This window comes from Protopterus annectens, chromosome 10.part0, assembly GCF_019279795.1.
Source record: "Protopterus annectens isolate FY-2018-M chromosome 10.part0, PAN1.0, whole genome shotgun sequence".
Taxonomy (NCBI): Eukaryota; Metazoa; Chordata; order Ceratodontiformes; family Protopteridae; genus Protopterus; species Protopterus annectens.
In genome coordinates, this window is record NC_056744.1 from 1,588,459,761 (window position 1) to 1,588,471,768 (window position 12,008).

Consider the following 12,008-nt stretch of genomic DNA (forward strand, 5'->3'; position numbering starts at 1 on the left):
TGCTACATAGTCACATATAGCCAGACTGGTAAGTGTACACACATAGCAGGGTATTACCAGGTATCCCACCCCTAGGACTCTAGATATAATAACAATACCAAGCAGTATCACTCTACAGGCCACACATGCTGTCTAACACAAGGCCACTTTGTGTACTCCAAAAGTACTGTTCCTGGAACAACATATACACCAGACATAATTTGCGGTGTGTGTGATAGGTACTGTGAGCTGCAGTGTGTAATACTAGATAGGTAAGAGTTCTAAATCTCACATCCTCCAACTCTGTGTGTTCATGTGTATCAATATATCCCCTCACAGCACTATGGGCATGGCCAAATGGGCTGGCTCCGTGCAGTGGTGTGCTTTTTATGGCCCTGTGACTGGCTGCTGGCCTCTAAATTCCCTTCTCTACAAGGCCTGTGGATGACATCCACCTTAAGAGCACTGACTGACAATCTAATAACAGCTAAACTCTGTGGTACACACAATAAGTACTGCAAGCAGTAGTTTGCCTGACTAGATAGTTAGGGGGTCTAATCATTCTAATCTCACAGTATCCAACATGTGTGTTTTTGTGTGTGGAAATATATCCCCATACAGCACTTCAGACAAGCCCCTAGGTGCTATCTCTGTGCAATGGTTATCTATTTTATGCCCACTGACTAGCTGCTGGCCTCAACATTGGCCTGCATTACAAGGCCTGCTGTCTTCCACCTTAAGAGCACTGGCTGAGGATGTAATATAACATAAACAATGTGGTGCATGCTATAAGTACTGTTAGCAATAGTGTGCAATACTAGATAGGCATGAGTTCTAATCTCACAGCCACCAGCAACCCCACCTGTGCCTCATTATGGCCACTATCATCATCAGAGACTGATGAGACACTAACATCAGGTTGTGAGGAGGACAGACTCCAACCCTCCTGCTGACCTGTGAGAAGTAAGACAAAAGCAGTGCATTACCACCTGCACTATTATGTATGGTAATCCATACAGAAAAATACAGATGAGGATCCACAACTGCATTACATGTCCTACATCTTCTCATCTCTGATCCCATGCAAAACACACAAACTTCCAACAAGATAAACAGGCAACCCAGGTCCTGTATAGCATGCACATCACCTACATCTGGGTAACGTTGCCAGTACAATACACTTGTGAGGTATGTAATATAACAGTGTAGGTCACAGAACTACACATAAAATGGAGTACACCTATCTTAACAATGATATGCCAGTTGTAGTAGCACTGCCTCAGGTATGTACCTTCTTCCTATTGTGTTAAAATGAGCATCTTGGAATAATTGCCTTATGTATAGCAGGCTGCGTAGTTGCTCATAACTATAAGTGCAAACATGTTAATGTTTGCACAAATACACACATGTCATTCCCTTGGCTTCTCCAAAATGGAACATAAAATTATTCTACTCTGGCTAAGCACAACAGTTGTACATAAGGCAAAGTGGTAGCCCTTAACATTCATAGGGTAAATATGATCTGTAAAACAACAGTATCACACTTACCAGGTACAGGACCACAAACTCCAGCCACACCTGATGAACCTTTGAAAAGGTGAGGGAGAGGTATTGTCAGCAACACCAAATGTTGCAGTGTTACAGGGTAATATGTTCATATATTCACATGTACAGTAGCTAATGTTTTCCATCAGGCTAACTAATTTAACCCCTTACTGTCTACATCCCTTCTCTCTACCACCCATTGTCAATATTTCTTGGTAATTGAGCCTTCTTAGCTTCATTTTGTGATGTTTTTATCTGGAAAAAATATATATATATATATATTGTTTTTTGGGTTTTTTTCTCTCTGTATGTATTATATGCCTTTAGATACAATGTCAAGGAACTTGCAAATTAACTCTTATTGTAATTGTCATATGTTAAGGTTAAGGTGTTTGCCTTACAAACACAATGTGCAGGGTTTGAGTCTCACAAGGGATAATTGGCTAGGCTTAAAATGGCTCACAAGGGCAGTTAGCTTAGTACTAATCTATGAACATATGAACCTATGTACAAATATATAATTATGTAATCTTCCTTGGAGCTTTTCTCCCTGGGTCTCCTCTGAAAATGGCCTTCTGGCCCAGTCGGACACTGCCCGGTTATCAAATGTAAATAAATAAATAAATAATAATGTGATACTGGCTATATTGCTGACAGTCTGAATAAGTGTCCACAACTGTGGGTAAAAGTCAAACCCACCCACCAATACAGACAGTCCTGACACCCATGTGCTAGTCTGTAGATCCTGCCACAATGACTGGTAATGTATTATACTAGTGACACAGTAAGCTTACCTGGATGCTCCTTTGATGTAAACCCTGTGGCACCCACCTCCATGATGTATGGCATGATGGCTGGCTGGGAGCTGTTGGTTGATCCTAGGTTCACCATGAATTCCTATGTGGCTGACAGTGGTTGTTCTGTTGCAGGCTCTCCACCAACAACAGCTGCCCTTTGATGTGGAGCATTGATCATGTCTGTGGCCCAGTGCTGAACCTGCTCGTAGGTCCTATCCTTTTGGTCAATATGATTGACAGCACTCACAAGGTCAGCCCACAATGCTGCCCACTGTTCATGATTGTGGCGACCCCTTGAAAGCAGGATATGATGGTTGAGTCTGAGGGCATCCAGTATAGCGTCATTTTCTGCAGATGAAAATGGAGGATGTCTCCATCAGTACATTGTTCCTGCAAGAAAACAAGAGAGGAGCACATTACAGGACCAGCTACATGGATGTTCACTATGTATAGACCCTACACACCCATGATGGCCTGCACTATCCACTGCTCCCTCACGTGTCATATTGTGTAGTTTGGCAACGCACTACGTGTGATTATGACCAAGATAGTAGCAATACTGGGTAATGTCCCTGTATGCTGTGACAGACTCAGCTGTATGTCTCTACAGCCATCACTGCAGTGTACTGTGGTGTGTCCCCTACAGGCAAATAACCACTGATATGTGATATGGCTACTGTTGGACAAATAGCAGTGTGCTATTCCAAAAACTATATGGTGACAGCCTAGCAACAACAGTGTGCCACACTGACAGACAGCAATGCAAACCTGCTGCAGTATATGTTGCCTGTAGGCATCATACCTCTCAACTATGCAGATGTTTGCAGAATGTCACCATGTTTGCCTCATAGATGTGGTCCTTCTTGCACAAACTTGTGGATGTCTGACAAATGGTTGTCCACTGATTGATGATTCCTGTCAGACAATGGACACAGAATCTAACTGTCACCCATCAGACCCCTCAGACAACACTTATGCTACAGCAATATCTGTTACTATAATCACATTCTTACTTTGTATGGCCAATATGTATACACTGTCACTGAGTTTGGGCCTTTGTCCCCCCATTAAATATGGCTTTATCATGATTTCTTACTGTAGGAGGTTGAGAGATATGTTATGTATAGCTCTCAACCAGACAGGGATGAATGTCCACAAAACAGTGACTTCACCAGAGTACATCAGGGACATTCAGGGACACTTTTACAATATTAGTACCATTTATGTGTGACATTGACAGACTGAGGGGAGGTGAATTACATTACATCATTTATGTAACAGGAGTGTACACCCTTACTTAGTGTCAATAGGTCTTTAATGTAATCCACCATCTTTAATACAACAGCCAACCATTGTAGGAGGGCTGGACAGGGACACAGCAGAGATGTGATTCAAAGCTGGGACAGTTGAGAGGCATGCCCACAGGTGTTGGACAACAGAGTATCACTGACATGTCATTATCGTAGCTATAATACAAGCCTACTGTTGTAATCCCTATTCCTCATACCTCCATCCTCCCACCTGCATCCTGTTTTATAAGGAAATGTAGAACATACCTGCTAGAGTGATATATTCATTTTTCTGAAGCATTCCTCTGCAAATGCTTTGCACATACACTGTCTGTGTGAGTAAAACCACATACAGACTTGTTCCCATAAGCGGTTGCTTGCCTTTTGTAGGTAATGCTCATTAACAGGTAATTGTGCACAAATCTGTGGCTCAGATTTGCTAATTGCATCCAAAACACCTGAATTGCACTATCATTAGCTAATGACGTGGCACCAGAGTGCAATATATAAGGCCTTCATGTAGGCCTTGGCCCTTTCCTTAGTTTTTGAGATGGACATTACTCAGGTGTGGAGACTACAGCATTGCAGAGGGTAAGTACAAATACAGTCCACTGAAGAGATCTATGAAGTATGTCCACAGTTTTGCCTCATATGTTTGGTCAGTGTCCCATGACAGTGCGGTCATCTGGCAGGTCACTGGCAAACATTGTGGGTTGAGGTCAGAAAGGGGGGAGAGAGACATGTGAGCGTCACACTTCATACCCATCAGAATATGCATGGTAATGTAGTAGCTGCTATTCTATCAACTTACTATCTTTGTAGGAGCAAACTGTGACACGCGTACCTATCTTTGGGCCTTTGCCCCTCTTTATGTATGGTTGTTTCTGGATCCCTTGTTATAGGGGGTTGGGAGGTATGGTTGGTCTGTAACAGCTACAGTAACATACAGTCATGTATGCTCCAGGCTGCAGCTGCTGCTGCAGCCTAGCACACAATGAGGGGGTGTGTGAACACTCTAGAGGCTTGCAAGCTGTATGTGTAACTGTGGCAGCTGTGGCAGCCCTGTCATTACAGCAGAGTCAGGGTAAGGGTATCCATTACAGTCCTATCGTGGCATGTGCTTCAGGTACATCTGTTATGCAAAAGTGCCAATAGCAGAGTAGTAGGCAACATATAGGTAGGCTATACGAATATGTGCAGTGTGTCCCTACCTGCAGGCCTGTGACTTGCAAAACTGGGTAGCTGATAATTCACTATCAGTAATCTGTGGGGATTAAAATCTCATGACTCAGTCATTACTTGCTATGTTCCCAGCAATGTAATTGAAGTGCAACACCCTGGATTCTAACCCAGGACTGTGTGTGGCAAAATGTTCTACATGCAATGCATTTAACAGACTGAACTAATTCAGAGCAGGTGTTTTTGCCAGATATATGTGCTGACATACAGGCTGTAGCACACATCTGCTTCCATCAATATGTGCATGGTTTTCAAAGGCAGTTATTCTGCATCAGGGTCCCATTTGAACATATGTACTCTGCTATTAATGCCTTAGCAGGTGTGTTTGAAGATGCCGTAGGTAAAAGAGAACAGTTAATTGCTATCCCAGGCCTCACATCTGGCCATTATTATTTATTTGGTTGCCTACTGTTGTATTTTTGCATCAGAGTCCCAGGTACACTCCCATTTTCCCCATTAGGTTTGACTTCAGTCTGTCAGTGGCAATCAGTATGTATTGCTGGAAACACCTCCATTGATTGTGATCTGTGTGGCCTAGTGGGCTAGTCCAGTAGGCTGTAGTTGAAAGGGACCTGGGTTTAAAACATGGCAGGGGAGACTGTTTTATACAAGAGCCTAATACTGTGAGAAATAAATAGAGTCATTAAGGCAGTTTAAAGATCATTTAAGCAGGTTTGCATGGGTTTGCATGACACTCCACATAGTGGTGCTCCGCTTGGCCCCACACAAACCTGTGCTAAAAAAATTATTTAGAAAAGAAAAAGGGGGTGATAGGACAGTGGTGAAATGGGGGCAAGCAGGGGAAAAACATAGTGAAAGATAGGTAGGGATGTGCAGTACGGGTGTAGGGAAGAAACATAGATTTCCACTTCTTGTACAGCAACAACTGTGCACTGTGACAGATTTTGTGGATGAATTTGGATACTCAGATGCCAGAGAGATGGGTGAGGACAACATAAATGTGTTTTCAAGCCAATTGGACCAAATTAGTTGTGTCCAGTGGACATGTGTGTGAAATGGAGAGATATGTATGGGGTGATACTTTTTTTTTGTGGGACAGGTGCTCATTTTTTTTTTTTTATAAAGAGAGAGTGGAATGTTGGGGAAGGGATATAGGTACATCTGGGAAGGTAAGTTGGGTGGGAGAGGATGAAATTTCAGATGGGCAAGACAGACAAGACAGCAGACATGGGTGGTGTATGACACATGAGGGGGGTAAACACCTTGTATGGGGAGGGTGTTGTGGAATCCAAAGTGCATGTACCTCAAGACAGCAGCATGACTGAGGTCCCAACCTATGGGCAGTCCACACTGTTCCTTCACTGCCCCAAAGATGTATCTGCTGGAGGCTGGACACCAGGGCCAGTGGGCCACACCAGTCTGTTGAATCTGCCTTCAATCTGGTGCAGGCAACATTCATAGCTCCTATGAACAATCCTGCACACTATGGCTGGTAGTCAATCCTGGGTGACTACCACCCCTCTGCCACTACTGCCGGGGGGGTGGGCCTCATCCCCTAAGGCGGTTTCACCTGAAGGTGATGCTGAGTCAGCAGAGGGTGCACCACTTGCTTGCAACCCAGTGCCACGGCCAGCTGAGGTAGGATAGACAGATGACCAGGAACTGACCTACCTTGATGTGCTTTGGTTATGGAGATGAAGGAATACTTTTAGGTTAGTTATGAACAAAACCATTGTTAGTAATAACAGCATGCCAGAGCATTGGAAATAAGCCCATTACATTTCATTGCATATTATGTGAAACACAACAATGAATAACAGAATGGTCAGTATATTAACACCATGCCAAGAATAGTTACAGCATATGGCCAACAGAATAGGTAATTCAACAAGATATGTTAATATGCAACCATTGTAATACATAACAATAAAACACATGCCCCAAAATAAAGTTTGTGGAACAACATATGTTAATAGTAAACCATAACCAATGCATAACAATAATAAATATTTGAAGAGAAGGGGTAGAGAGAGTGAGAAATGCAGTCCATTAATACCAGTATAGGCTATATAGCTGAGAACAGTACTTCTATCTACTCTACAGGTCTATCCTTTATTTATGTGTAAAAGCACTCAAAGTGCTCTGTAGCTGCTGTAGCATGTATATACCTTTCAAGCTATCCGCATGGGACATTATGGGCCAAGCAGTGACAACTGCAGGTGCACAACTACACAGAACATTTGCATATCAGGTGTACCTATATAACTACCAAGTACTGTGGGCTGATGTAATGTTATTTTGCTATTTACATAATCATGTCAATAATGCATCTGTGACAGAGGGATTATGCAATGGCAATTACTTTCTGTGACAACATGACACTTGAGAGACATGTATGTGTACAGTACAGACAGTAAACAACTACCATGCCTTGCTTGGCAGGCATGGGGATAAAACCCAATACCAGTGACTGTAGCGGACATCTGCATCAAATGTAATAATTGACTGCAGCAACCTTTAACACACACTCTAGGTATGCAGCCATACCAGAGCTTACACATTTTATTTCTTTTATTTTATTTTATTATTACACTTATTTCCTGCTTTTATATGCTGTATTTTCACATTCCTGGTAATGATTGTAACAATCTGTGACATGTAAGCACACAATAATGTACTCATAATATGGGCTACCTCACCCATTTACCTGTATTTCCTGTGGAGAGAATATCTGTAAACATTACATGACTGATACTGTAATATTTAGATCTACATCCTGTATTTGAACCATGGACTGTGTGTGGTAAAAATGTACGTCATAGACAGCATTTAGCAAACTGAGCTAATGAGTCACTGCTGATTAGTGACTGACTATTTACCTACAGCTCACCTAGCAGCAGAATATGACCTGCTAATAGTTTTATATTTGACTGCAGTGACAGTTGAATACACACACGCATGACATTCAAGCATGACAGAGATACTCTGTAAAATATATATTACTGCATAGAATTCAGGGGTATATTGCAGTGTGTTGAAATATCTGTGAAGTCAGCAACCAAAATCCAGTTACGGGTTATTATTTGCAGTCTACAACTAGTACACTGTTATACCGGACTGCAGCACCATACCTCACGGCCTGAATGCTTGTAGCTGACATGCAATGGTGAAAACAAGACAATCCTGCTGTACATGATTTTCCTTGCTGTTATTGCTATTGGTCCATGCGTTATTATAGACCAGTTGTCATAAGTGATGTCTTACAAAACAACTCTGAACTTACACTCATTGCACAACAGACTTTATTAGACATACCTTCATGCAAGTACTGATACTATTTTGTGTTTTTATTGCAAAACAGTTGTAATAATTGATTTTTTCCAAAACACCCCTATTGCTCAACAGGCTTTATTAGACATGCCAGTACTGATAGTATTTCATGTTTTTATTGCAGAACAGTTGTAATAATTAATTTCTTGCAAAACATCCCTATTGCACAACAGACTTTATTAGACATATCTTCATGCAGGCATTGATACTATTTCATGTTTTTATTGCAGAACAGTTTTAATAATTGATTTAATGTAAAACAGTCCTATTGCACAACAGACCTTATTAGACATACCTTCATGCAGGTACTGGTACTATTTCATGTTTTTATTGCAGAACAGTTTTAATAATTGATTTCTTGCAAAACAGCCCTACTTCCACAAGCATTGCACAACAGATGTTATTAGAAAAACCTTCAATCGGTTGCTGGTATAATTTCATGTTTTTATTGCACAACATTTATCATTATGCAGGTGTTGCAGCACAGCTGTAATTTCACAATTATTGCACTATAAACTTTTATTGCATATATTTTATTATAGTTAATGCTTTAATTTTCCCTGCTTATGCCATTACAGTTGGCAGTATACACTTCTTGCACTACAGGTGTAAGTCCACATTCATTGCAATAAACAATCTTTACTGCATATACCTAATCACAGTCACAGCTTTACTCTTTCTGTCTTATTTGAGTATAGATGGCAAAATACATCTGTACCAGTGGCGGCTTGTGCTATTGGACTGCAGGACTGCAGCCCCCCCCCAGCTGTACAAAAACAGGAAAACCAAAGAGTCCTTTAACTCTACACATGCTTTTGAATCCGGACTGATGTTCTGTTTAACCAGTCCAGATTTGGAAAGAAGGCATCAGTCTACAAATGCCCCAGAAGTCTATGCTATTACAACTGCATAGACTGGAAGGGGATCGGACTGGACTACAAGGTCTGCAGTCTGTGTGTGCTCAGAACTTGAAGCTGATTCAGCGCATGCATGCATGCTCGGCATTCCCTTGGAAGCTGCTTTGAATGGGACGCTGAGTGAGCTACTGTTTTTACTTCATTCATATGGACTCAGATTTGTAATGGGACTTTGCACTCAGGTACTGTTTAGGATGGTGTGTGTGTGTGTGTGTGTGTGTGTGTGTGTGTGTGTGTGTGTGTGTGTGTGTGTGTGTGTGTGTGTGTGTGTGTGTGTGTGTGTGTGTGTGTGTGTGTGTGTGTGTGTGTGTGTGTGTGTGTGTGTGTGCACTCAAGTACTGTTTAGGATAGTGTGTGTGTGTGCACTCAGGTACTGTACTGTTTAGAATGGTATATGCGTGTGTGTTTTAAATGCCCCAGTTAACTATAACTGGTGGCTACAGAGTAACTCAGGCTCAAACCCTGAACCTTGGGTGCAGGTAGCAAGAGCCTGAATTCCCTACCCACCACCACTTCTGAAAAGTGTTCAGATTTTTGCTTCATATTTTTGTTCTGTTGTGTTTCTCATAAGATCTGTGGTTTTCTGGATTTTTAATTCACTAAATAATGACAGACATTTGAATTTCAGACTTTATATTCTTCAGAAAGTACATGGTAACACAAAACATTTTATTCTAGCAATTTTTTATAAGATCAATATTTGAAATGTGTCCCTATTTTTGGGGCTGTATTCCCCAATTATTGGCTTCGTCCAGGTTTTTTCTGCTAAAGGGTTGAGAGATATGGTGAGAACTGAATTCACTGAATATGTCTGGGGGCTGTATTCCCCCATTATTGGCTTTGTCCAGGTGTTTTATGCTAAAAGGTTGAGAGCTATGGTGAGAACTGAATTCACTAAAAGATAGCCATTTAAATTTCACTCTTCCCCTCTTTAAGAAACAGCTGATTTGGCATAGTGTTATGTTCCTCTGACTGTAGTGCACAGGGCCCAGAGTTCAAGACCTGGCAGTAAAATGCATTGCAGTAACACAGCATTTTATTCTAGCAGTTTTCCGAGATTATACAAGCAATGTTTAAAATGTGTCTCTGTTTTTGGCCTTTTGTTCCCCCCCCCCCCAATACATTTTGTTTTTTTTCCAGATTTCTTATGCTCATGTGCAGCAAAGTTGAGAGACACAATTGAGTGTCAAGTGGATTTTACAAGGATCTAAGAGCTTCAGGGGAAGAGAAGTTTAGTGTGCTTATGCTGCATCTGCTTGCATTGTTAGTAGCACAACAGGTAGTGTACTTGCTTTTGATGCAGAAGGCTGTGTGTTCTAATCCCACAGTATATAGATGCATTGCTGATACTGTACTATGTTGTACTTTTAAAGGGGGTGGATGCTGCAATCCTGAGAATGACCTCTTTGGCAGAGATACCTAGTAACTATGAACCTGTTATCAGTTTTCCATCCATTCCCTATTGCAATGTTACCAGCTTATCGTTTTTTAATGTAACATGGGCAATTTATTCCTCAAGGACAACAGGCACTTTATTTGTAGATGAAACAATGAAATATAAAGTTGTTTGCTAGCAGCAATCTCTTCATTAGTTACAGATCTCTTTAATGTGGAATTATTTAGATGACTTTTACTTCTGCAGAGATTGCGCATATTTATTGATACTGGTGGATTGTAGAAGTTTGAGTAGACTTTTATAATGGAGATTTTATGAATTGGGCAGTTTTGTCATTATTGGTGCATGCATTATGATTCATTGTTTACTGGAAAAATGTTTAAAACAATAAATTTAAAATACCGTCTAACAACTGTACTATATTATACAAGGAATATCATTTAATACAATCAGGAAGGTGTATCAAAGAAGACATGTATGTTTTGTATGCAAGGGTCCTATGGTTTGAAAACAGCCCAAAGTTAATTTTAATCTGCCACTGACCAGATGTATTTTCTTTGAATGTGGGTTTTAATGCTGTTTCAATGAATGTGGGTTTCAAGGGCAGAGAAGTTTTAATGCTAAGTCTCTTTTCATTGTGAGACTGCATTGCTTTGTTTAGCAGTTGTCTATTAGTGTTTGTACTGTAAAATATAAAATAAAACTTTTAAATGAAATCCAAGCCATCATGGAAGTACAGCAGTATGCACATTACGGTTTTTATGGTAAATGGGGTGAAATAGCCAAGTAATGGGACATTGGAATGGCTGCAGGGGGAGGCCCCATTCGACCATGATTTTGTGGAAGGTTTGGGGAAGGGTGGCAAACTCAAAGACAGCCCTGGCTAAACCACACCTCTCAACTGTCCAGATTTATGCAGAATTAATAGATTTTTGCTTTTTGTTTTTGGTTTGTTTCTCATAAAAATTGTGTTTTTTTGGCAATCATTTAGGAATGAAGTCACTAAATAATGGCAGACATTGACTTTCAGACTTCATACCCTTCAGAAAAATGCATGCTAAAGCAAGACCTATTATTCTATCAACTGTCTAAGTTTATACAAGAGCAATTTTTAGTACTGTCTGTATGTTCATCCAATATATTTGGCCTTGTCCAGATTTCCTACATTAAGAGGTTGAGAGGTATGCAAAAATAAATCGCTTTATAGAATTAGGTATATCCAAACCTCTCAACTGTCCCCGACTTTGGCTCAAAATGTTGCTCTCCCTTTAATAATCCCTCCGCAAATAGCAATTTTGGAAGAAAATGTGGAGGGTTTACTATTAATAAATAACGGTAAAGATCAGAACTATAGATTACTTTTATTTCAGAAATGCATGCAGATTTTCTTATTTTGTTAGCTGCTCAACTTAGTACTAATATTAAAAAGTGTCCCTTCTTTGACAGATTCTCAGCTGTATTGTGTGGGTATTTTATATTTTTGCATCTCATTTTGGTCCATTTTTTTATAAAATTGTGGTTTTCTAGCAAATTAGTAGCAAGTCATTAAAGATTG